The sequence below is a fragment of the Protopterus annectens genome, chromosome 10.part0, assembly GCF_019279795.1.
Source record: "Protopterus annectens isolate FY-2018-M chromosome 10.part0, PAN1.0, whole genome shotgun sequence".
NCBI lineage: Eukaryota > Metazoa > Chordata > Ceratodontiformes > Protopteridae > Protopterus > Protopterus annectens.
This window is the reverse complement of record NC_056744.1, coordinates 1,035,523,443-1,035,550,834: the sequence shown is the minus strand read 5'-3', so window position 1 is coordinate 1,035,550,834 and position 27,392 is coordinate 1,035,523,443. Positions and strand designations below refer to the sequence as shown.

The window sequence follows — 27,392 nt, the reverse complement described above, 5'->3', positions numbered from 1 at the left end:
TATTTTTCCAGCATCCCTTTCGGAATAGTGTCTCCTCTACTCCACCCCTTTGATTAATCACTACATGTACATCCAAAAAATCCATCTCTCTCTGTGACCTGTACATTATGAAATTTAAAAACTCTGTTGTGTGGTTTATGTAGTCAAGAAAACAACTCAGTTCCTCTTGATGCCTTACCCATACAATAAAAATATTGCCAACAAAACGACAATAAAATTTATCATGCTGTCTATACACATTATTACTAAGCACAAACTGTTCTTCCCATGCATTCATAATTGCATTCGCATATGAATTTGCACAGATGGTGCCCATGGCTACCCCCCCCCCCATTTTTGCGCATATATGGAATCTCCATAAATAAACACATTATTTTTAAAACCAAGTCCAAAAATAACAAACAGTACTCACAGCGGTGGTATCAAACTCCTCTCTAGATGTTAACATCTGTCTGACAGTATCTAGACCATATTCATTAGGATCTCTAGCATGTCTCCGAATGAGACATCTTCAGGGGGTGTCCGTGGGGACCCTTCATCTTCATCAAAATCTGTATCTTCAGCGACAGATTTGGGGTAATCTAAATGTTTCCTCCTACACATTTTCTTCTTAGAGACTTCCTCAGTGAAGTAATCTGAGGAGGTGGGTTAAGAAGTTGGGATTCCCAGATGGGAAACCTGGGGTTTTTGGTACCGGCTGTCCCTGTGGAGAATATAATTAAGACTCCAGATTAAGGGACGGGACAGATGTACACAGAGGATCCAAGGGGGTAGGCACCATCTGAGTCAAGGGTGCAGACAAGGCTCTCTGCATGACCTCAAAGGCAGACTGTGCCAGGGAGGAATAAGATCCTGGATCCAAGACAGGACATCTCTGATCCACAATCCCAGCCTGCCCCAAGGATAGTCCACCCGAGGCTGAAGTCGGAGCTGAACTGACCACTGCCAAGGCTTTTAGGTGTAGAGATGGCTCCAAAGACCTTGGAGTTGAAATAATCTTCCCTTTTGTCCATGGTTCATGTCAAAGTACTGAAGGATCATTACATCAAATAATGAAACTGCAACTTTGTTATTTCTATATTGTTTCCAGATATGCCTTACCCTAAATATATCCATTTTTGAATTTGACTGCATAGCCTGAAAAAGAAATTATGTACCTACCATAACGTTCCATGTTAGTTGTCTTCTTCTCGCCTTTTTTCTTGCTGGTTGGGTTCGGAGCCGATCCTCGGCTCCGACTCGGCCATCTTCAAAAGCTTGAGAGCTGCTTACTGGCTTGAGGCCCCCCTACATCCCATGATGCCTGGCGCTAGATACCCAGATCTCGTTTGGTAAGTCTAACTGCAGACATAATAATAAAGGAATCCTATCCTAGAATGCATAAATCCTACTGGAGAGACTACTAGTCAGAAGGGAATAGCCAGAGAAGACTCAGCCAGCGAAAATTCAAGAAGAACTCTTCTCGGTCCACTAGGATAGGGGGATGGAGGGTGGAATGCACGAAAGAAGGCGAAAAGAAGACAACTAACATGGAACGTTATGGTAGGTACATAACTTCTTTATGTTAAGTTGTCTATCTCACCTTCATTCTTGCTGGTTGGGACAGCATCCCTAGCACCTAAATTCCTGGGTGGCTCACCGGAAAAGACTCTTCAGAACAGTGGAACCAAAATCAGCTCTGCTTCTGGAAACCAAATCCAACTTGTAATGCGAAATGAAAGTATGTGGGTTGGCCCATGTAGCCGCAGCACAAATAGATTCCATGGGCAACTTAGCCCGAAAGGCCACCGAAGTAGCTAAAGCTCTAGTGGAGTGACCTATTGGTTTAACTGGCAATTCTTTATTCCTCAGTTTATATATGAATGTGATGATAGAAGTCAACCACCTGGATAAGGTTACCTTGGAGACCGGAAGACCTTGTTTACCTACTGCATAAGACTGGAAACGTTGATCTGATTTGCTAATGTCCTTGGTTCTATGTAAATAAAAGCGTAGCTGCCTGTGAACATCTAACTGATGCAACTTATATTCCGCCCTGTTGGAGTAGTTAAGAAAAAACACAGGAAGGTCTATGGACTGATTCAAGTTACTCTCTGAAGAGACCATAGGAAGGAAGGACGGATTAGTCCTAAGAACAACCCTGTCATTGTGGAACACGAGGTATGGGGGATGACTAGAAAGAGCCTGTAGTTCCGAAACTCTTCTGGCTGAAGTAATAGCTACCAAAAAAAGGGTTTTCCATGATAAGAACTTCACTGAACAAGAAAAGCTGCAGGTTCGAAAGGGGGCAAAATTAGAGAAGCTAAAATCAAATTTAGATCCCACGGTGGTGGAGGATCTCTCACTGGGGGCCTGAGCAGAGTGGTTCCTTTGAGAAAAGCTTTAAACAGTTTATGAGACATGATATTGTTTTCCGACAGGCCAGTGTGAAAATTTGAAATTGCAGCTAACTGAACGCCAATTGTAGCGGAAGCGGACCCTGCATGGAAGAGTTCCGCAAGAAATTCCAAAATGTAGTGTACAGGGGCTGAAAAGGGGTCTATACTTTTAGCCTCTGCCCAGGAAGAAAAACGTTTCCACTTACTAGCGTAAGTTTTTCTAGTTGTAGACTTGTGTGATGACAAAATGATTTCGCACACAAAGGGGGAGATATCTGGAAGCCTGGCTAAAGTTGGAAGTGGAGCAACCAAGCCGTGAGCTAGAGAGAGGGTAGGGTTTGGTGCAGCCCGCCCGACTGATGAATCAGGAGGTCTGGAAATAGGTCCAAAGTCCAAGGCTGCTCAAGAAGATAGTGATGCAGGAACGGGAACCATATTTGTCGAGGCCAGTAAGGAGCAATGAGGATCATTTTGCAACCCAATACGGTAGCTTTCTGAATTAGCTTTGAGATTAGGGGAAAAGGAGGGAATGCATAAAGAAATCCCTGAGGCCAATCGTGGACTACAGCATCTCTGGGGGAATGTCCGGGAAGTGGAGGGAGAGCGAAGAAATTGCTGCACTTGCTGTTGATGGGAGTTGCAAAAAGGTCGCAGCAAGGTTGGCCCCATTTGCGGAAAATTTGATCCGCAACTACCTGGTTCAGAGACCACTCGTGAGGTATGAGAATTGCTCTGCTCAGTCTGTCTGCTATGACGTTGGACCTCCCAGGGATGTGCAATCAGAAACCGTTGGGTAGAGATCGCCCACTGCCAGAGTCTGAGTGCTTCTCGACATAGAGGGTAGGACCTGGTTCTGCCCTGCTTGTTGATGTGCCACACTACAGACATATTGTCCGTTTGAATTGCAATGGTCCCGGTAGGAAGAGAGTCCTGAAGAGCCTGCAATGCTAAGAGCACGGCCCTCATCTCCAAGACATTTATGTGCAGATGGTAGTCGTGAGGTTGCCAGGTGCCTTGGACTGTTCTGCCCTGATAATGCCCCCCCACCCGATCAGGGAGGCATCCGTGGTCACCGTAGCAACTGGAGGGGGGGAGAACAAATGGTCTGCCGTGGAGCACTGATGTGAAGCCCATCCGCCACGCAAGGTGCTTCTTGCATGCTTGTGTGATCATAATCATGTAAGACATGGGAAGCTGCTGGAAGGACCATTGGGTGAAAAGAAGCCACTGGAGAATCCTCATGTGAGGGGGGAGAACAAATGGTCTGCCGTGGAGCACTGATGTGGAGCCCATCCACCACACAAGGTGCTTCTTGTATGCTTGTGTGATCATAATCATGTAAGACATGGGAAGCTACTGGAAGGACCATTGGGTGAAAAGAAGCCACTGGAGAATCCTCATGTGAAAAAGAGCTAGAGGGACAAGTGTGATTGCTGCTGCCATGAGACCCAGAGTTTGAAGGACAAATCTGGCTTGAATTCTTTTGCATGTTAATAAAACCTTCACATGATGACAAATCACTAACACCCTGTCTGGTGGGAGGCTTGCTAACATGTCTTTGGTATTTAAATTTGCGCCTATAAAGGTGATAGACTGACAGGGCGACAATGCAGACTTTTCTAAATTTATTGTGATACCTAGCCTGGAGCAAGTATCAATAGTGCAGTCTCTGGCTCGCAGAAGGTGATGTCTGGTGGTAGCAGTGAGGAGGCAGTCATCGAGATATGGAAACACCTGGAATCCTTGCCGTCTCAGGTGAGCGGTAACTACTGCCATACATTTGGTAAACACCGTGGGGGCTGTGGTGAGACCAAAGGGCAGAGCTCTGAACTGATAATGGCTGGCTCCCAGCCGGAAGCGAAGGAATCTTCTGGAACATCTGCCCATTTTGATGTGGTAGTACGCATCCTGAAGATCTATAGAGCACATCCAATTGTCCTGACCCAGGAAGGGCAAAATGGACTGTAGCATGACCATCCGGAACTTCATTCTTTGTACAGACCTGTTCAGTCTGCTGAGATCCAGAATGGGTCTCCAGTCCCCTGTCTTTTTTGGTACCAAAAAGAACCTTGAGTAAATTCCGGATCCTTGTTGGTCTGCTGGGACTTGATGGATGGCTCTTTTTCTTAGCAGTTTTGAGACTTCTTGCACTGCTTGGACCCTTAGATTGGGTGGAACATCTGGAAGGGACTTGTTTGACCTTAAGGGAGTGCGAAGGAAGGGAATTCTGTAGCCTCCGGATATGACGGACTGTACCCATTTGTCTTGTGTTATGACTTGCCAGGCTCTTGGGTACAGCAATAATCTTCCCCCGACTGCCTCCAGAGGTGGGCAGCCAGACAACGCTTCAGGGATGCTGGAAGGGCTTCTCAGAGAAAGATTCTCTGCTGCCCTGGTTTTGCGGACCCCCTCTGCCCTGAGGACGGCGTCTGTTATTGTTCGCTCCTGTGCCCCTGGATGGGAACTCACCACGTGTGTCAGGCAAAGCACCTTGGGATTTCCGGAACCACATCTTTCCACTCTTCTGACCCTTAGGATATGGTCTGGAAGGAGTGGAAAAACGGACTCCTAAGGCACAGAGAGTCTTGCCTTCCTGCTCACACCTGGTAAGGGTATCTTTCACCTGTGATCCAAAGAGAGAGGAACCATCAAAAGGGGTGTTGGTGAAAGACGCTCTGAAAGGTTCCACAAAGTTACATAGCTGCATCCAAGTGTGCCTCCTTAGGGCCACGCCTGTGCCTGCGGCTCTACTCACACCATCGGCTGCATACGAAATGAGCCTCATGGAGGACTTTACCACTGAATTAAGAGTCGCCAGCTGGGAGGCTGCCTTAGCCTGGGCCCCCCTTAGCTGATGGATCTTGAAGACGGGTAAAGTGGCACAGGTAATTCAGGGACCGCATGGAAAAGGTCGCAGAAGAGAACATCCGCTTCCCATATCTGTCCATCGGGACTCCTTGTTAGGGGGATGGACAGATGAAGAAGTTTCAGCCAACTCCTTCTTTGTGGCCGCCGCTACCGCCATGGCATCAACGGGGATGCCTTTGGTCAAGAACTGTTTGTCCAGTGGTGCAGTAATGAATTTGGCAGGTCTTCTAGGGGTCGGTTCCACTGTGTCTGGAGCCGTCCACGCCTTCTGAGCCACCACAGACATCAGTGGGTCAAAAGGCGGAGACACCCAGGAGGTGGAATGTCAGGATCCAAATGCGTCCATGAATACTGACTCATCCTCGGAAGGGCTAAGGGCAGTCCAGTTCCTCCTCTGCCTAAGCATCTCAAGGATGTCTGAGAAGGAGACATCTTCAGAGGGGGATCTTGGGGACCCTTCTGACTCCTCTAAGTTGGTATCCGATGTGACAGACTCGGGGGAGTCAACATGCTTCCTCTTGCATTTCCTCTTGCGAGGTGGCTCCTCTGAATGATAAGGGGAGGCCTCGGAAGAGGAGGATACACCAAATGGGGTGTCCTGGAGCTCTGGATCCCCACGCTTGGGGTCTGGAAGAGGGGCAGAGGCTGACGCAGGCACCCTAGGGAGAGGAGCTGATGGGGTCGATCATGGGACTGACTCGGGGGCCAGTACACTCCTCATCACCTCAAGGGCATCCCTGCCCGGACGCAGAGAGGGCTCCGGTTCCGAAGAAACCAGAACCCCTCCCCGCACTGAGGGAGGACGGCTCCGAGGCAGATGTGGGAGCCGAGCTCACCTGAGCCGAAGCCCCGGGGGGGGGGGGGAGCGGGGTCGGACAAGAGTCTGATGCCACTCGCCCCCTCGGAGCCAACGAGGGAGTCTCGGCGCCCAGATCCCTCCAGGGAAGGTACCATGGAAGGGATTGGAGCCAACGACGGAACCGAAGGAGAGGGTATCAGAGCCGACGGTTCCACGACTCGAACCCCAACGAACTCCGGCTCCGAGCTCATAGGATGAGTCGGAGGAGGAATATCTACAGCTGTGGACGGAGCCAACACCTGATGAGGGGGGCTGGACAACATTTTGGCTAGGGCCTGCGATTTTAACAGCCTACTGACCACTCTTTCCAAGTCATGGTCCGAAAGTCTAGAGGACCAAGAAGAGTGGGATGAGCGATGACTACACTCCGATTGGAGCAGAGGCGACTTCAGTGCCGAATGTATCAACTCCAGAGAAGGAGACCTGGATCTTTTTCAACTCTCAGAGGGCTCCGAAAAATGTGTCGGAGCCGACTGGGAGGGAGGAACATCGGCTCCAGCCGGAGCCGAGATCGATTGTGTGGCTTCACCCAACGATGGCTCCGAACTGGGAGCTGAAGGTTTAGGTGGCCTGGAAGATTTCACGGGCTGAGCCTTCGCCAGTGCATCTTGGGGTTTAAGCAAACCCCCTCAGGATCAATTTGTTTTTGCGCTCCTGCAGAACTCTTGGACTGAAAGCATGGCAAATCGAGCTAGAGTCCTGCAGGTGCACGGCACCCAGACAATAAACACAAGAAGTGTGACCATCTGTCAGAGACATCTTCTGACAACATGAGTCACACTTCTTGAATCCGGATGGCTTAGGATCCTTGGACATCCTAGAGGAAAAACCAAGGACAAGAAACACACACAGAAAAGGTTAAAGTAACTAGCCACTAAGAATTACACACTACAGTTACCACAACCCAACTGTAAGTACGACAACAAACAAAAAACTATACTTAACTAACACTAAACACTAACAGTGATAATAAAGGATTTTTTTTTTGTTTTTAAGAGGAGATAGAGAGAAAAAGGTTATCCTCTAACTTAAACGGAAAACCTTTCTGAGGAAAGTAAAGGGAGAGAAGGGGAGGTCTCTCTAACTTAAACGAGTTTCTTGGGAGAAGCAATAGGAATCTAAAGTAAAAGTAGCTACAATACAACAGTCTAATCTAACGACTAAATCTACCCTGAAAATAGCAGTTAATGACAAGAAAAATACAATAATAATAAAGTTTTATATGACCTGAGCCAGTAGAACAACCTTACAGCAGAAGCGGCAAACGAAATCTGGGTATCTAGCGCCAGGCATCATGGGATATAGGGGGCCTTGAGCCAGTAAGCAGCTCCCGAGCTTTTGAAGATGGCCGAGTCAGAGCCGAGGATCGGCTCCGAACCCAACCAGCACGAATGAAGGCGAGATAGACAACTTAACATCATTAGTTCTTAATAAATAGATAAGAACTGATTTAGCTAGATTTGAATTACAGTCACTTATATGCTGTCAAGTGTCTGAATTGAAGTACAGCCACTCTGAAAGACTATCTAATATTAGTCTCTGCTCCTGCTCTACACGAAGCTGACACGAGCATGGTTATAATAAAAATCACATTCTCCTAACTACATTCTATCCTCATTCACACTTACCCTCCCCTTTACTCACCCTACCCTTATGCCAACTACACTCTTCCCCCTATTATCACTTAACCCTTGGCCATTCATCCCTCCCTTACACTCTAACCCCTCTTCCTTTCATTAATCCACCCTACTCCCTTCTCTTTCCACACTTCCTATACTTCCCCAACTTTATAACTCTCTCAAATTAATTCTCTTGACTTCCCTCTTCTCTCTTATAACTTTATTCTCCCCATGTCAAATGTAATTTATACATTAGCCTAGTACATCATACATATAAAAATAGTCATATACTATGTATGTCTTATTCCTAGATAATGTTTAAACTGAACTATTTGTAATCGCCCAATTAATGTATATACCAAAGTTGTGTTCTTATACTATATTATTTCTTAACCATGTTAAATTGCACTGATATTTACTCATGTACATTTCTATGATACCACTAATGCCTAGTGTTTGGAGATTTCCTACTCCCCCCCATGTACCAGAGGAGAACCCATTGGTCATATCCAATAAAAAAACAGATACCGTGTCTAGTAAGAACTGTCTCAAGGAAAGAACATCTACAAGCAGCTCTTTCAACAGAATTACTGCTACAGATGCTTTTTTAGAGGTACATCTTCCAGGGCCACTACCCATCAAGGAGAAGAGGCCATTCCCAGAGCAGAGGGGAGAAAGGTCCAAAAAGGACATTTCAGGCTGAACAGCTAAAACTGGGACTGGCAGTAAGGAGAAAGATTTCCCAGACCTGACAGTGAATACTTATTTGGTCATCTTGACACTTGAGCAACAGCAAGTTTTAAATAAAGACCTCTCTTTTATTCCATCTAGAGGTTCTATTTTATGTGAAGTACTGGCAGACTTGAGGTTATTTGTAAGGAATATTTCTCTTAAACTTCTTTATGGGCTTAATAGCTCAGCATGGAGCAATGTATATAAGTTATCAAGCCAATTTGTACCTGCCACTCCACCTCTATTTGATACATTCCTTAAGCTCTGTGAACAGGATATTCGTGAATTTCTGTGGAGAAAGCATTGCAAAGACTTTTATAACCTCACAGAGGTGCAGTATCGAGCCCTGATGGACTTGGTCATAATGAAACATCTGTATATTAGACCAGCAGATAAAGGAGGTGCCATTTTTCTAATGGATACTTCCCATTATGTTGAAAATATGTTAGATATGTTATCAGATGAGCTTACTTATGAACTGTGTTATAAAATAAAAGTTGAGAAGCTAATATTAGGTATATGCTATGCTTTGTCTGATTTGTCCTTAAAGTGCAACATTCAGAATGACTTGCTTGAGTTTTTCACCGCTGAACACCCTACTACTCCAATAATTTATGGCTTCCCAAAGATTCATAAGTCTTTAAATAAACCACCTATGAGGCCTATTGTTTCAGGTAGGGGGTGGGCTACTAAGCCCCTATCAATATATGTTGAAAAGCAACTGCGATCTATGTTAGACAAGGTTAACTCAGTTTTAAGGGACACTAAACATTTTTTGATATCACTGTATAAATGGTCTGGGTCTAATAAAAGTGATATTTTTTTTTACAGTTACAATAGATGTGACCTCACTGTTTATGGTAAAGCTTAATGATCTGGATATTGAGTTTATTACAATGTTTCTAAGTTTTCTGATTATACAGGAACACACATCCACTTGATAGGCTCTTTATTACAGATCATTCTGAAAAATAATGTTTTTAAATTTAATGATGAATCTACATACAGAAAGTAGGTGTAATCATGGGTACACCATTCGTGAATAGTTATGCAAACTTGGTTCTTGCATACTGGGAGATGCTTTATGTCTTACACAATGCTAATTTATTTCAACAATAGATTTCTTTCTATGGCAGGTTTCTGGATGATGCCTTTTTCATCTGGACAGGCTCCACTCCCCTTATATATGACTGTGTTGCATATTTACAACAAACAACACATTTTTTTAAGATTTACTTTTAAGTTTTCAGCTGAGACTATGAGATTTTTGGATGCAAAAATTATTACAAAGTAACATACCTTAGAAACAGAGGTTTATAAGAATCCCTGTAGAAGATGTATCACAATGCACCGACAAAGCATGCACCCCAAACACATTCTTAGGAATATTGTGAAGGGGCAGTTTCTTAGGTATGCTAGGTTGAATACCAATGATCAGATAATGTTATCTGCTTTCAGTGAACTTTTTAGTGACCTGCTTAGCAGAGGCTACACTGGGTATGAGATAGACAAAGCAAAAAAAAGATGTTATGTCACACAGAAAAGGTTATGCTAGACCCTTTTTCTCATCTCAGTATGATAATAACAAACAAACAGCACTGTTCCCACAGGTTAATACATTAAGAATGCGTGTAACTTATTCTAATGATGCCAGCTCTATATGCAATATTATTAAAAAGCACTAGCATGTCTTGACCTGTGATGACAGAAATAAATCTATTCTAGGAGACTACCCTAGGTTTTGTTTTAAGAACAACACCTCCCTTAAGAAAATGTTATGCTATAAACTTTTTGTTAGGAAACAACCTATAATGAATAGAAAAGGCAGACACTCCTGCAGAGACTATAATATGCGTGTGTTAACAACTAAGGTTTATGAACATCCCACGACTAAGCATGTGCATAAGTTTGATTTTTCTGAGAACTGCAGGAGCTGTGGCTTGGTATATCTTGCAACCTGCATAACATGTAATAGTTTTTATACTGTAAGACAAATAGAATGTTTAAAGATCACATTCATGACCATATTTATGATATCTCCAGGAAAGACAAAAATAATGCTTTGTGTAAATGTGTCAAGTGCTGGGGCTACACATAAATTTAAATTTCTTGTACTGCAGCAATTGAATAAGAGCATTAGGGGAGGTAATGTTAGTAATAAGACTGACTGTTTAGAAACTAAATGGATCCTAGAAATGCAAAATGATAAAGGAAAAGGTTTGAATGAGTATGTTCCCTTAAGACCTCTGCTCGTGTTACGTGATCTGAAAAGGTAACTTCAGAATCTTTGTATCTTTAAATAGTCTCAAGCACTGTGTTAATTAGATCTGATGAAGCTGCAGGACTGGAGTGAAAGCACTTATCTGTTTTACCTGGTGTTTTATTCTACTGTTTTTATTTATTTTACTGTCTTTCATTAAAAGTATTACATTTTATCTGCATCTACCATGCTTGACTGACTAATCTTGCACTGAAAGTTATTTATTTATTTGTGGAGTCAGTCTTCATCCGTTTGAATTGGTTTTCTTCAATGTTTAAAGTGAATTATTTGTAATAGCCCAATTGGGCGGCCACGGTGGTGCAGTGGTTAGCATTGCTGCCTCACAGCAAGAGGTTCTCCGGTTCAATCCTCGGCTGGGGTGCCTTCTGTGCGGAGTCTGCATGTCCTCCCTGTGGTCGCGTGGGTTTCCTCCGGGTGCTCCGGTTTCCTCCCACATCCCAAAGACATGCTGCAGGTGGATTGGACACTCTAAATTGGCCCTAGGTGTGCGTGTGAGTGTGCCTTCTGTGGAAGGTTGGGCGCCAGGCTGGCAACTCAACACCATAAAACTCCACTGCCATTCCATGTGCGGACAAGGTGATCCGCTGTGGTGACCCCTAACCGGGAAAAAAGCCAAAAGAAGAAGAAGAAGAAGATTTGTAATAGCCCAATTACTGTATATAGCAAAGTTGTATTCTTGCACTATATTACTTATTTCTTAAACATGTTAAACTGCACTGATATCTACTCCTACATTTTTCTGACACCATTATTCCTTAGTGTTTGTATCTCACCCCCCCCCCCAGCTTCTGCTAAAAATGGGCAACAATACAGTTCAGCTTTCCCTGTAAAAAATGTAAAATAAATAAACTATATTAATTTAGCTATATTTTAATTCATCAGTTTATCTATACACAGAACTGAAAACGTTTCAGATATTTTTATGTGTATTTATGTGGTTTTCTTTCACAATTCTGAAAATCAGAATGTTGAGACCATAATAACAAAAATGCTAAAAACCACGTCTAAAAATACTGAATATCAAATCCCAGTACCAGTGTAAACCTTGAAACAAGTGTTCACAAGGGTCCTGTAAGGGTGTGGACCCAGGAATAAATTGTATGGGTCCTGCAGGGGATGCAGATCTGGGAGTTCAATATGGTGATCTTCAACATTTTGGTATTTCAATATTATGGTCCTGGGATTTTTATTTTCAGAGTTGGGTGGTTCAAAATTGTGTTCATATCTGTTTCCCAAAATAACAACTCTTGCAAAAAATAAATAAATAAATGACACCATTCATATAAATTCATCACATGCCCCAGCATATGCTATTGTCTAAAATACTTACTGACACACATCACATATACCTATATTCTCTCTTAGGATATACATATATATATATATATATATATATATATATATATATATATATATATACACACACACACACACACATATATATATATATATATATATATATATATACATATACAGATATACATATATATATATATATATATATATATATATATATGTATGGTCTAGGACTTTTGATTGAATGATCAAAAGTCCGAAACCCAAATGGCTGGGCATACTTACGAGAAAGTGCTTTTCACCAAAAGAAGCACTTTCACGTAAGTATGCCTGTTGCTGAAGCCGTACTATGGTATGGATAAGGGAAAATTCTCTTTTCCCTACTGTAGTGTGGTCTTGGAGGGAGAATATTAAAGTAGGGGGTTGTGGAAGGGTGCAGGGGGGCGAAGCCCCTCTGCTAAAACGTTAATGTAGTGTTTTTTTTTTTCTTGGTAACACACTTTAACAAAAGTGCTTTTTCAATAAAAGCCCTTACGTTAAAGTGTGTTCAGTGGTTATGGATTTGCTAAAATGCTTGTCGATCAAATGAACTGTCGACCAAATAAACTGTCGATCATTTGAACTGTCGACCATGTCATATAGACCCATATAAATATATATATATGTATATATATATATATATATATATATATATATAGATAGATAGATAGATATAGATAGATATAGATATATAGGTCTATGTAAGATGACCGACTTTTCTGAAACTCAAAAAAAAATATCGAAGAAATCACATAATCAAGTTTCTGAAAACTTGAACTTCAAAAAACACATCTACCGTTTTATGTTTTTGCAAGCCCCCCTGCACCCCCACACCCCCTGTTAATTATGTACACCAACTCCAAGATCACACTACATTGAGCAAAAGGGTAAATTTTCCAATCCTCGCTGCACCAAGATCTTCATTTGAAAGCTTTGTGTTTTCAAAAACTCTATCATATGGTCTTGACCATAGGTAGTTTGAGTTTCTGAAAACTCAGTCAGCTGATAGGGACCTGTATATATATACATATATTTTTTGTGACTGTGTATACTACACAAATATATGGGTCTACTTCATATTAATGAAATGCCACTTACCCAAACTTTAAATGATTGAGATGATAACACTGAACTTGCATTTAAATGAAAACCCACAACACCAATATTTTCACCAGGAAAAGGAGGCAGTCAGTCTACTTTAAGGAGTTTGCCCTTTTCCCTACTATAGTGCGATCTTGGAGTTAGTATAGTTAGTTAGGGGGGTGTGGGGGGCAAAACTCCCCACATGGGTGAATTTGATATGCTTCTGTTTGGTTTGTTGTCCATGCTGGCCTACTGCTTCCTTTCCCTGTTGAAAATATCGGTGTTGAGGGTTTTCATTTAAATTCAAGTTTGGTGTTATCGTCTTGATCATTTAAAATTGAGGTAAGTGGCATTTTGTTAATTTGAAGTAGACCTGTATACATACATATATATATATATATATATATATATATATATATATATATATATACATACATGGTTCTACCTGAGTTCGTTGACATACCACATAATCGACAATCACTTACCCGACATGAGAACACCGACAATCCACATCACCGACAGCTGACATAACCGACTACGAAAACGCCGACATCCATGTGCTAATAGCGCCTCTCGCTCCTACCATGTTCCAGGTAATGTAAATAGTTGTCTGTCATCAGCATAGCGTTATTTTCCTGTGAGTATACTGTATGATTTATGCTGATGACAGACAACTATTTACATTACACGTCAGCTGTCGGTGATGTGCATTGTCGGTGTTCTCGTGTCGGGTAAGTGATTGTCGATTATGTGGTATGTCGACGAACTCAGGTAGAACCACATATATACATATATATATATATATATATATACATATATATATATATATATATATATATATATATATATATATATATATATATATATATATATATATGTATATCAATACACACACACACACACACACACACACATATATATATATATATATATATATATTATAAACCCATCAAACTGAGAACAAAAGAGATGCCAATTCAAAAGACGGCAAATCCACACAATACCCCAAAACATTTAATCCAACCACAAAACAAAAATGCAAACAGTGAAAATGTTTCCACATTTTTGCAAGCCTCCCTGCACCCCCACACCCCCTGCTAATTAAATAAACTGACGAAGCTTGATAAATGAAATTGGTTTGTGTTAGATTTAGAAGCTGTTAGCCTAATAAAACCACTTTTTGGACATTATTTCAAGTGCTAGATTCTCTATTTCTGGATATATATATATATATATATATAAAATTCAAACTGTCTTGTGCATTAACAGCAAAGTGGGGAAGACAGTAAATATGCAAACATTTAAGAGTCCCAAAGTACACGCTGCAAACCAGCCAACAGAGTTCACCTAAACTGAAATCACAAACCTGTAAGAAAAAAATAAAAAGCTTAAAAATGGCTAGTTAGAATGCAGGCAAATTAGTTTAAATATTAAAAATAAAATAAAATAATATTACAAAGCACATATAAAACTCCAAGTATTTCAAAAACTTACTTCAGATAAGCACTGTCCTAAGTAATCATACTAAAACGAAGTGAAATTTAATCAAAGGTGCCAAGGGCTTGCAACTCAAATACTCACCTTGCAGATGTCAGAACAACAAATAAAACAGTTTTCCAAGTAATGAACCGCATGTCAGCCAGAAAGGCTAGTTCACAAGGAGCTAAGGTCACTTTTTCTACAGTGAAACTGAGATCCCAAGGAGGAATAATTTGCTTGCAAGGTAGAATAATATGCAACACTCCTTTCAGAAACTGTTTGACCACAAACACAGAAGAAAAAAAGGGAGATCCATAGGCAGACAAGTTGAGATGGATGCAAGAAGCACCTTGATGAAAGGCTACAGCAAGCCATCTTTAAGTAGCTCACACAAATATTTGAGAACCAGAGGTGCTACTTCACTTTTGGGAAGCCTGTGATTGGCAAGGCATCAGTTAGAAAACCTCTTCAATTTGTCAATGTAAGACTTCCTAGTACCAGGTTTTCTTGTCTCTTTTAGTACCAGCTGCACATTCTCATGAAAAAAAGGTGCTTAAAAGGTATTAACATTGAATCATCCAGGCTGTCAGTTGTAGTTGATTCATGTTAGAATGTATCAAACTCCCACTGTGCTGTGTGTGTAGATTCAGTCTGTGAGGAAAAGTGTGGTAATCACCCTTGGCCAATTCCATAAGAAGGGAGAAACAATTATAAGTGGGCCAAAAGGGAGCCACCACAGTGATTTTTGGTAATTCTTTCTGAATCTTTAGAAGTACATTGGAAATCACCGGCAAGGACAGAAAAGCATACAGGAAAATTGTTGAGCAAGGGAATGACACAGCATCTGTTCTCCATATTTGGCTGCTAGGATATCTCAAACAAAATATTTCTATTTGTCTGTTTTGTAAGGAGGCAAAGAGATCTACTCAAGGAGCTCCCACATCTAGAGCAAGTCTTGTGTCGAGTTTCCACTCATAATGGTCTGTCCAGGATCTGCTGAGTCTGTCAACACAATATTTTGCTCTGATGGAATGTAGTCACAGAATGCTGAAGAGTCAACACCCAAGCCATCACTGCCAACTGGCAAAGTGGGTATGATCTTTTACCCCCTTATTTGTTGAGATGCCACATCACTATGGTTTTGTTCTGTAATCACCTGTTGAGGGCCTGGAACCCACTGATGGTGTGGAGTTACATAGCATGAATCACCACTAGCCCTTCCTTGATGTTTATGCACTTTGGTTTGTCCCATGAAAACTTCATCCTAAACCTAATCTGAAGTATCTGTCTGGACAGCTTGAACTAGAGTTGGAAGAGAGAACGGGAGTTCTGGATTGAGAGCCATTTAATGCTGTCACCACTGCAAATCTTGCCTTACAAACTCCAACACAGGAATTTGTTAAGTCCAATGGGTGTAGGTGCTGGGTCCAAGAATTTTTAGGTACTATTGGATTTTTCTCATGTATAATCTTACAAGTGGTATTATGAGGATCATGGATGCCATGAGGCCTAGAATCCTGAAAATTTTTCCTGCAGGAGCCTAAAGCTATTTTCAAAAACTCAGAAGGATTTGCTAGTAAGCTAGTAACCTTTCTTTTGGAAGGAAGGGGTTTTGACTGAATGTGTCTATCAGTCACCCCAAAAAAGACAATTTTGTAAGAGGGTGTGAGACAAGGCTTTTGTAGGATGAAATGAAATCCCAGAAGTAACAGTAGATTGGAAGCCTTTGTTAAGGACTCCAAACATCTGGAAGAAGACTCTGTACAAATAAGCAAGTCATGTAAATAAGAAAAATTCTGGATGCCCTGCAATCTGCAGTGAGCACCACTGCTGATTGGCACTTTGTGAATATTTGAGGTACAGTGGAAAGCCCAAAAGTAATGCAGAGAAGTGATAATGTCATCCAGGTACATCAAACCTTACATATTTCCTGAAAGCGTGAATGATGGGTATGTGATGGTAAGCATCTTTGAGATCTAGTGTTACCATAAGACAATAGTCTGGAAGTAACTGAAGTAGCGATTGTAGGGTTAACATCTTGAATTCTGGAACATTCACATAAAAGTTGGGAAAAGACAGATCTAACACAGGTCTCTAATTGTGCTCCTTCTAAAGTTCCAAAAATGTCCTGGAATAAAAACCTTTTTCCATGCGATTTGCAGGTACTGGTTCTATGATGACTGCTTCTGACATATGTGGCAGCACTGGAGGAAACAGGTTTATTTGGTTGGGTGGATATGAGGTGATTCCCCTGAAAGGAGGAAGAGTCCACCCACTGCTGAGGAATCCTTCCTGAATCACCTTCAACAGCCATCTGCATAAAAACAACTGACCCCAGGCTATTGGCTTGAGGGTCAGTTAATGTGAGAGATATAGGGAAACCAGGGCAGAAGGTGTGCGTAAGGTGATCAGACTTCTAGCACAGTCATTCATTAGCAGGAGCTTGACTCTTTTTGGGGAAAGTTACATCTTTTGTTTGGTTTGGAAGACTTATTCCTCCTGCCAGTATCTTTTGGGGGTTTGTTTATTGTTAGGCTGGGATTTCTGTTTGTTCTGCTCTCTAAAGGATAGAAAAGTGTCCTTCTTAGGGCAGAAGCTGGGTACCAGAAAAATCCTAGCAACTCCACGCATCAATTTAACTCTGTTGTCCCACTGATTAAGGATCTGTGTAACTACAAGCCCAAATAACAGACATGGCTAAGTGGAGAATGAAGAATTTCAGTATTCAAATCATCAGAAAAATTCTAATTACACAGCCAAACAAATGTTTTCAATACCACAGATGAAGCAGAAGCCCTAGACACAGTGTGAGTACAATCAAACCCATTTGTCAAAGCATATTTAGAAACCTGAGTCAGGTTAGAAGCAAGATGATTTCCACATGATCTGCTTTCTGTAGATAAAGAAGCAGTAAATCCTTCCAAACCTTAAGCATAATGCAGCATACATTTCCACATACAGTTCTGGCAAATTGTCTTTTATCTTGTTTGTCTAACCATTTGCACTCCTTATCAGAGAGTAATGGGTTTCAGGTAGTCAAAGATTTCTTGTTAGTTATTGTTGATGGAGTTACTGCATTAGGGTCAGCTAACTGTTGAGAATAAAGACATTTATTATCTAAAGAGGCTTAGTTTCTGGTGTCAGTCCAAGGGGATCCAGAATCTGTCTGCCTGAGATGACATGGTTGACAGGCCTTGATGCTTTGTCAGAGATGACCTCCACCTGTCATCACTAGGTTTCCAGATCCAGGCCAAGGCTCTCACCTTCCCATTGTGCCTTTTTTAGGCAATGTCCCAAAGACAAATCTTCCAACATAAAAGATCTGTCAAAAAGCAAAATGAAAGTCATGCTGCTTAACGCCAGGAGCCTTAACCTGAAAATGCACTCACTGGAGGCTCTTCTTGCACTGGAGGATGCCGATGTCTATGCAGTCATGGAAACTTGGTTCAGTTCTGCAGAGAGCACCCCTGCCTTACCAGGCTATACCTCATTCCACACATTACAACCCCAAAATGAGGTTGAGAAGACAAAGGGTGGTGGAGTCCATATCTTCATTAAGGACAGGCACACTTCCAGACTGGTTTGCCAACATGACGCACTGGAACTATTTCAGGTGCAAATGACAGTTGGGAAGACACCCATCTAAGTTATAGCCAGCTATAGACCCCTCTCCATGACTCAGGACACTCACTCCTACTTCCTGGATCTACTTGACTCCATCAAGGTACCTCCTAACACTCTGATCCTTGGTGACTTCAACTACCCCACCATAGACTGGGTGAACTATTCATGCTCTAATGCACTCACTCAGTGATTCCTTGACTTTAACAGTTCTAATGCACTAGAGCAGCTCGTCTCATCCCCCACAAAGGGAGATAACATTCTGGACTTGGTTCTCACCAGCATGAGCAACTGCTGCACCACTCCCATAGTATGTTCTTCCCTGGTGAGATCAGATCATCGGACTGTCTCATTCAAAGTTTCTATCCCACCCCCCCACCCCCAACCGTAATCAAGATAAAAAAAGCTTCTCAAAAGCTAACTACAACGTCCTAAGGGAGGGTATCTGTAGCTTCACACCACTATCCTTCTCAGAGGATGCAGACAACTAGGCTGAACAGTATGCCTATGCAGTATACAAGCACATGTACAACTGTATGGACTCAGCCATATCCAATAGAACTAAGATCTGCTCCATAAGGAAACACAAACCTGTTTGGTGGACATTCTCTATTAACAGGCTTTACAACAAAAGGAAGAATCTCTTGTCCAAGGGTAAAAGGAACATATTCCAAACTGGAAAACCTCCCTCCTTAGCCTCAACAAGCAAATTAGATCACTAGTGAAACTATCCAAAGCCAATTATGAATCAAAACTAGCCTCAGAAACAAAGGGAAACCACAAAGCCTTCTTCAGTTGCATCAGGAATCTCCATGTCAAAGTCCAGGTTTGCTTTGAATTAGTACTTAACAATATCACTTACACCAATCTTGTTGACTTAGCCAACCTGCTAGCAGATAGGTTCAGCACAAACTTCACCCCTGTCCCCCCCAAAGGCCCTTTTGACTTCCCTGATACTTGCCCCCCACCTCACATCTCCATAGATCAAGTGCTAAAGGGCCTATACAAGGCAAAAACACAGCTTTCATAGGACCTGATAGTATCTCAGGCTGCATTCTGCACCATCTCCAGCAAGAACTGGCACCCTATTCAACCACAGCCTAAGCTCCAACAAGCACACTACCCAGGATTGGATACTAGTCAGTAAGAGCCCCTAGTCATATATAGCAGGCTGCCTATCAAACAGCCTCAGTGATCAATCCCCAACATTCCTACTCAGAAAACACCAATACTAAACTAAACCTGTCATCTACCGTCAAATACGCAAAAAACCTAAACTTTAACCTACCCACATTCAACTCATCCCTCAAAGAATGTAACTGGCAACCTCTAAAGTACCTCGGTCTAGATGACGCAGTTGACTTTTTTAATAATACCTTCCTGAGCATCCTTAATTACCATTACCCCATAAGAATTTCCCGAATCAGAGCCCAACCATCCCCATGGCTACAGAAAAGCACTATGTCAGAAATGAAAAACAGAGATAAAGCCTGGGAGCACTGGTGCAAAACCAGAACCCCCTCAACTAGACAGAAACACAATCCCCCCACTTGGGCATCGTCACAAAGCTAACACAACTTGGCGTAAATCCCTATCTCATCAGGTGAGTGGCCAACTAACTCACCAACAGGACCCTCAAAGTCAAAACAGGCACCGCCACCTCCGACAGCAAACCTGTCACTAGTGGAGTTCCCCAGTGATCTGTCCTGGGACCCCTACTGTTTGGCATCTACTTCTCAGAGGTCCAGGCAAAAACAAAAGGCCTGTGGCTGATAAAGTTTGAGGATGACTGTAAGTTGGGTGCTGTCATTGACTCCTCAAATGATGTTAACATACTGCAAGAGGGTCTCACAACAACTAATGACTGGTGCCAAAGTCATGGTCTCAAGCTAAACGCAAGAAAATGTATCATCATACCATTCGTCAAAAACATGGCCCCTACTGATTATCACATCAACGACAACTCCCTAAGCACACAACCTATGGTGAGAGCCCTGGGCAATCAGTTTGATAACAACCTCAAATTTGACCACCATGTAGGGGCAGTGGTCAGAAAAGCATTTTACTTGGTTCATCTCATAAATAAAGGGATTGCATCCAGAAGAGAGGAGGTTATTACCTCTCTATACTCCTCCTCATTAGACCAATAATTGAGTATAATGACCCATTTGGTATGTACCTCTCCAAACATCTGCACTAACTGGAAAGGCCACTGAAATACCTCACAAAGAGAATCCATGACCTCCAACACCTGCCCTATGCGGACAGGCTCAAATCACTATCACGCTATTCGGTATAGTACAGATTGCTCAGGGGTGATCTGTGTCTCACCTACCAGGCAATCTTGGACCCTGCCCTACTAGAGATGCTCCATATCCATAAGTCTAACTCCTCACACATTACCCACTCAAAAGGCCTGAATCTAATATGCAACATCAAGAAAACCTGTTGGAGAGATAGGTTTGTCTCCCAGAGGCTGCCCCATCTCTGGAATAGACTTCCCATACATGTCAAACAGAGCACCTCGCTGATCCCCTTCAAGCACAATCTTGATGAGTGGGTGGAAAACCAGAAATTTGACCCAGGGGTTCCACCTGTGTCCCTCACTGACAGGGGTGACATGTGCTGACTGAGGTTTCTTTTGGGGGATAAATTCTTGGCTAGGCTTGTAAGGGCCCCAGGGCCATTAGCCTAGTAACCTCCTATGATCCTACGAAGAGACCCTATACTGCTCTGCTGTGCTCAACAGCTTTCCTTGTAACTTCTGCCAGTGAGTCAGGAGCCTAGCAAGTGGTTTTAAAAGTGTCTTCCAGAACTGTCAAAATGGGAAAAAAGGGTGCAGAATAAGGAACCTCATCCTCTAATAGATGATAAAATCTGCCCAGTTCTAGGGAAGCCCTTGTTTGCTACCAAGAAAAAAACATCCCTGAGTCTAGCAACAGTCTCAGGAAAGGAAAAAAATACGATTAACATCAGATTCACTATCTGAAGTGTTAGAGTTCTAGGCAATGGACTCCTGAGGAGAATCACCACTGACTCTGTTAGAATCCTCATCAACTGACAACACATATTGATGTCCTTCTATATCACTGTTGCAGTATTCTTTACTATAGTGATTTTCCGTCCAGGGCAGCCGCACATTCGCCCAGTATATCAAAGCCTTATGATCTTGTATGCACTGTATATCGCACATATGCTCCCCGCACAGGAAAAAGGGCATAAAAGTGATGTACAGATGCAGTTATCCCGAAATGAATTGTGCCAGTAGAGAACAGCCTCCAAAGAATAAGAGTCCATGCAAATCAAGAAGAAGAAAATGCAGAAGAGAAAGGGGAGATCCACAGCTGGAAGGGAATCCAGGACAAACAAGAGGGGGTTTAAGGGAGGGGAATGCATCCTACAACAGTAAAGAGAAGGGCATCTACTATTATGGTAAGATTTTACACAACTGTATTATTTCCTTCTACATCACTGTTGCAGTATTCTTTACTATATGGAGAGTAAAAAAGCTCAAGAAACAGAATGGGAAGTTCATAGGTTCATAAGTTCACAGGTGTTTACTAGGCTAAAGGTCAGAAGGACCTTTTTAAGCCTAGCCATGCATTCCCAAGGAGGAATGGCCATAATGGCCTGGAGCTCAGAAACCCTCTGAGCAGAAGTACGAGCCAGTAAAAAACAGACTTCCAGATACAATGTTGCAAAAAAGCAGAATCTGCAGGAGTCTGAGTCAATTTTTCCAAAACAAAATTAAGGTCCCAAGAAGGAGGAATAGGATTCCTTGGCAGTCTAATATGCAGGACACCTTTAAGAAATTGCTTGACCTCAAAATGAGAAGCCAAGGAAGACTCAAGGGCAGACAAGCAGAAATGGCTGACAAATAGGCCTTCACAGAAGAACAGGCCAAGCCAGACAGAGCAACTCACACAAATAAGAGAGGACCCAAAGGGACCCCCACTGAAAAAGGGTCCTGGTTACATGCATGGCACCACCCAGAAAATCTTTTCCTTTTTGGACATGTAAGATTTTCTGGTTGAGGATTTCCTTGCTTCCTTTAAAACCCTGAGCACGTACTCAAACAAGGTGCCTGAAAAGGATTAAAGCCCTATGGCCCAGAGTGTCAGCTGAAGAGTGGACAAGAGAAGTTGGATGAGAGACCCCTTGTCCTGTTTGAGGAGGTCCAACTGGTGAAGTAACTTCTGGTGATTGCCCCTGGCCAGATGCATTAAGAGGGGAAGCCAGTCATGTCTTGGCCAAAGGGGAGTCACTAGCAAGATTTTTGAGGAATCTAGCTGAATCTTCTGCAGGACTCTTGGAAGTAAAGGAAGAGAAGGGAAAGCATAGAGACACAATCCTTCCAAGGAAAAGAAAGGGTGTCCGTCTGTCTGAGAAATACCACACCAATGGGCAATGTCCAGAAACACATCTCTATGAAGCATCCATTTGTGAACTCATATTCTGGACCTGCTCAGAGAGTCTGCCACTAAATTTTGCTCTGAAGGAATGTAAACTGCTTGAAGAGTTAACTGATAACTGACAGCCACCTCTCAAGCCTGAAGAGCCATGCTGCAAAGGAGGTATGATTTTGTGTCTCCCTGCTTACTGATACACCACATCACTATAGTGTTATCTGTGTACACTTTCATGGGGTAAAAAGCTTGAAGGGTCAGAATCAGAGTGCTCATCTCTTTGATGTTGATATGGTCTGACTTCTGATGTGGGGGCCAGAGACTCTGAACTTTAAGGTGATCACATAAAGCCCCCCACCCACTATCTGAGGTTACAGTGAACAGTTCTTGAGAAGAGAGTGAAGGCTGAAAGGACAGGCTGGGGTTGACAACAAACTGTTGAATCTATCACTCAAATTCCTTCTTTAGATAAGTAAGGAGAGGTACACTGAAATCCGGAGGGTGACAATACTGCAGACAAACCACCTTGAAGTACCGTTGAAGCTTCCAGATATGCAGTCTGGCAAGAAGGAGCATTGGAATGGAAGAGGCCATGATTCCCAGGGCTCGAACAAACTCTCTGGTTGGAATGGCAGTCAGTGGAAGAAGAGACTGAAAGAATGCTGTCAATGACAAAACTTTTGGAGGTAGAAGAGAGGCCAACATTTTTGGCACTGTCTGAATCCTGCATTCCAGATACACATGATCCTGGGAGGAAATCAGAACTGACTTTTGGAAACTGATGGTAAATCCCATACTTTGAAAAAGACAGATAATGAACTCCAGTTCCTGTAACATGTGACTGGGAGAAGGTGCCTGAAGAAACAGGTCATCTAGATAAAGAAAAATCTGAATGCCTTTGAGCCTGCAGAAAGCAATCACAGGAGCTAGGTATTTTTTGAATACTCTTGGGGCAGTAGGGAGGCCAAAGGGCAAAGCAGAGCACTGAAAATAAAAGGAAGAAACAGAGAAACTTAAGCATTTCTTGAAAAGAGGGTGAAAAAGGATATAGGATATGAAGATAAGCATCTTTCAGATCCAAAGACACCAGAAAAGCCTGGGATAGTAAAAGAAGAAACAAGGTTTGAACAGTAAGCGCCCAAAAAGAGGGGACCTTGGGAAAGGTGTTGAGCAGGGAGACATCCAGAACAGGACTCCAAGTGCCCTCCTTTCTAGGAACCAGGAACACCCCGCAATAAAAATCCTTTCTCACTTGGGAAGGGGAAACAGGTTGAATGGTTCTTTGGTTTACCAGGGACCCTAGGACCGCCAGGAAATGAGGAAGTTGCTTACAGGAGGTTGGGGAATCACTGAAAAAGAAGGGAGAGACCTTGATGGATGACAGAAAGAACGCAAGAGTCTGAAGTGATGAGAAGCCAATTTGGAAGATAAATGGTAAGCTGAAGGGACAAAGGAACCTGGTCTAAAAGGGAGGGTTGTCAAAGAGAAGCAAGCTTATCAGATAAAGGAGACTCCTGGGCCACAGACGTCTGAGAAGTCTTAGAAGAGGAGGCTCGCCTACCACCCTTTCTGCCCTTGGAGGCCTGGCAGGGTTGCTTGCAGACAAAAGTTGATCTAGAAGGATAATTCCTCTGAAACTTAGGGATAGGAGAGACAAAAATATGTTTAAAGTCCTGCAAAGCTTTGCCTTTCTCTTGAAAAGACTTAAACAGGTCAGCAGCAGCAGTGACAAAATATGTTTATTATCCAAAAGAAGCATCCAACAGCTTGGCCTTAATGTCCTCAAGCAAAGACTGGAGATGAAGCCAAGAATAACACCTCATGACACAGCCAAACGTTACAGCCCTGGAAGAGGCATCAGCAGTATCATTGCTATACTTGATAGAGTGGCGAGCCACATGATAAGTAGAACCTGAAATAGATAAGGCAGATTTGTCTTCAGAACCATGGTGGTCAGAAAGAACCTGACACACCTGAGCAAGCAAGTCTAAAGCATACCTGGTTATATGGGTCTGGTTAGTAATAGCCCTAAAAGCCAAATAAGAAGCAGTGCAAACCTTCTTACCAATCCTCTCCATTGCTCAACTATCCTTATCAGAAGGTAAAAGTTTGGAGGAAGGCAAGAGCTTGGAAGATTTGTCAGATTACTGACACTACAGCTGGATCAGCAGAAGGACACTTAAATAAAAAAACAGCAATCCTTATGGACCTTATAGAATCTATCAGGTTTCTTAGGAGCAGGAGGGTAAGCATCAGGAGATGTGGAAGCCACAAAGAAGGTGTCTAACAAGGCAGCCAGTACAGCAGGAACTACAGATGGTTTAGGAGTATCTACCTGAAGCAACTCATAATATATCCTGAGAATGTCAGACACTTGAGAAGAATCCCACTTAAACTATTCCATCATCCTAGCAATTGTGTCCACAAAGGACAATTCCTCAAAAGGAGCTCAGGGCTAATAGACTCCTCATCAGAACCATGAGTCAAAGGTGAAGGCATCTGAGAAGAAAAGGACAAGGATCCCTCTTCAGACTCTGAATTCTCATCCAAGCAGTCTGGTTCCCTAGGCCATTTAAAAGAAGAAGAGGTCCAAGGAGGAGCTGGTACCAAAATCCCTTGAGAAAGCTTCGGGGACATCATGGCAGTAAACAAGCTATGAATAAACTCTTGCCATTCCCTTTGCGAATCCTTAGGATGGACTGAAACATGCTTTATCTCTTATCTTTTCTTGGAAGGGACATCAGTCCTAACAAATACCGGAGGTTCCAACCCTTGGCGAAATTCAATAAAATTACCCGGAACTTCTTCCCTGTCCAATATTTGTGGAATCCCTCTAGGAGGGGTACCCACTTGTAACAAATAATAATATCTCTGTTAGATTTATGTCATTTATTTCTGTTTCAAGTGAAAAAAGTCCTTCAATCTGCTAATGGTTTCAAAAAAATACACCTCAAGCAGGTGAAGCTGAAGAAATGTTGTCTTAAGATTTAGATTCCCAGATTTCAAAAACAGAAATATCAGAGACGTAATCTAATCGTATTTAGGGAAAGTACGAGACTGTAATGATTGACAAAATTTGAATAAATCTTTAGTAAGCAAACATCAAGATATCATCTTTTGATCCTTTAGCCAAAGGGGACACATAGGCAGATGTGTGTTTGAGTCTGCACTTTCTTTCCAAAGAAGTGTCTAACAAAAAGGGGAGCTCAGTCATCTGATCATCCCTACTCTGACTCCTCAGCATGGCCCTGTAAAGAAATAACATCTGCTTTCTCCCCTGATGTTAGCAGAAATGATTCTCCCTTCCTGAAGCATTCATAAGAGCAGTCTTAGAGGATGTACTGACCTCTCTGGTCTTAGGGGCTTTGCAAGAATAAAAGATAGTGGAGTCAAGAGGAACTGGATGACAATCTGGACTTCAAAATTGCCACAGAAGAATTGCTGACCAAATCCCAAGACAAAAAAGAGGCCAGATTTGAAACCAAAGCCTCCCTGGAAACTTATTTCTTCTCTGGAACCAGAGGAAGGACATCCAAGGATCAGAAAGCTGGACTGAGATACTGCCAGTAAGATCTTTCAACTTTTAGTTCTCTAAATGGGCTAATAGGTACAATGTCTGCTTCTTAAAATCTTAGGAGCAAAGTATGAACAAATTAAACAAGCAAGAACATTGTATTCTCTACAATATTTCTGTCTACCAAACATCTCTGTATGTTCATCTGATAATGCCTCTGTTCATCTTGTAGTCTGAGAAACAAATCACACTTTTGCATTTCTAATCTCATCTTGCACAGAAGTAGTTGATAGCATGATGTCTGAAATAATTTCAAAGAACAAATTATATTTTATATCTTAGTTTGCACAGAAGTAATGTCTGAACTAATTCTACATGAAGAAGTCTGTTCAGTCACTTCTGCCAAGAAGTCTCTATTGAAAATCATAATCATCATAATTACAGTCAGCCATGCAACTTGCTGACAGTGATATGAGGAAATGTTTTTATGAATCCCAAAACAGATTGGGCTGCATAGCCTACAGGCCACATGAAAAAGTGCAGCCAGATGGATTGATGTGGTAGAGACTGCAAATGACACAAAGTGTGCTTTCTTACATGGTATTCATCACAAAATGTACATCCAGACTAAGCTACTCATTGATAAGGTAAGTCCTGCACCATCATCTTTACTTTAACCTTTTTCTTAAACTTTGTGCCAACCATAAGTCTTGGGACAAACCATGGTCATAGCACAGAAACTGACTTAAATCCCTACTCTACTTGTCATGTTCAACCCCTTTCTTTGCATATCTATCTCCATTACACAACAGTATTTATTGGCAAGAGGGACCAATATATTTCTCCACACCCATAGCCATCCACTGACTGGGGAGTCCCTGACCAACTTTATTTTGCTACACTTATGAATATTTCCAATGACCCTTCCTGTACTAGCCAACTTCTGATTACCATTGTCATTTGGGCATACCTCAGGCATAAGGCATTCACTCCTAGGTACACAGAACTACTGAACACTGACATAACTGTTCAAAACGATAGTGGAACAGTTTCACAAATAATCAGTATTTTAATCCTAGAAGATACTGCAAAGTCCTCAAAAAGAGCAAAATTATGCAGCCATCCTGTACAGCAACATTAAAATGTTTAGATTAGATGGCAGAGAATTGTTCAAGCATACTGTGAATAATTCTGTATCACAGTAAAATGTGAAAATA

The 27,392-nt window shown here is 42.2% G+C and overlaps 1 protein-coding gene across 4 annotated transcripts in view; it reads right to left on the bottom strand.

Annotated features, from left to right (window-relative positions):
• The window catches only part of ERICH3 (glutamate rich 3), a 1,772,788-nt gene that overhangs the window by 460,466 nt on the left and 1,284,930 nt on the right, over positions 1-27,392 (bottom strand). The window lies entirely within an intron of this gene.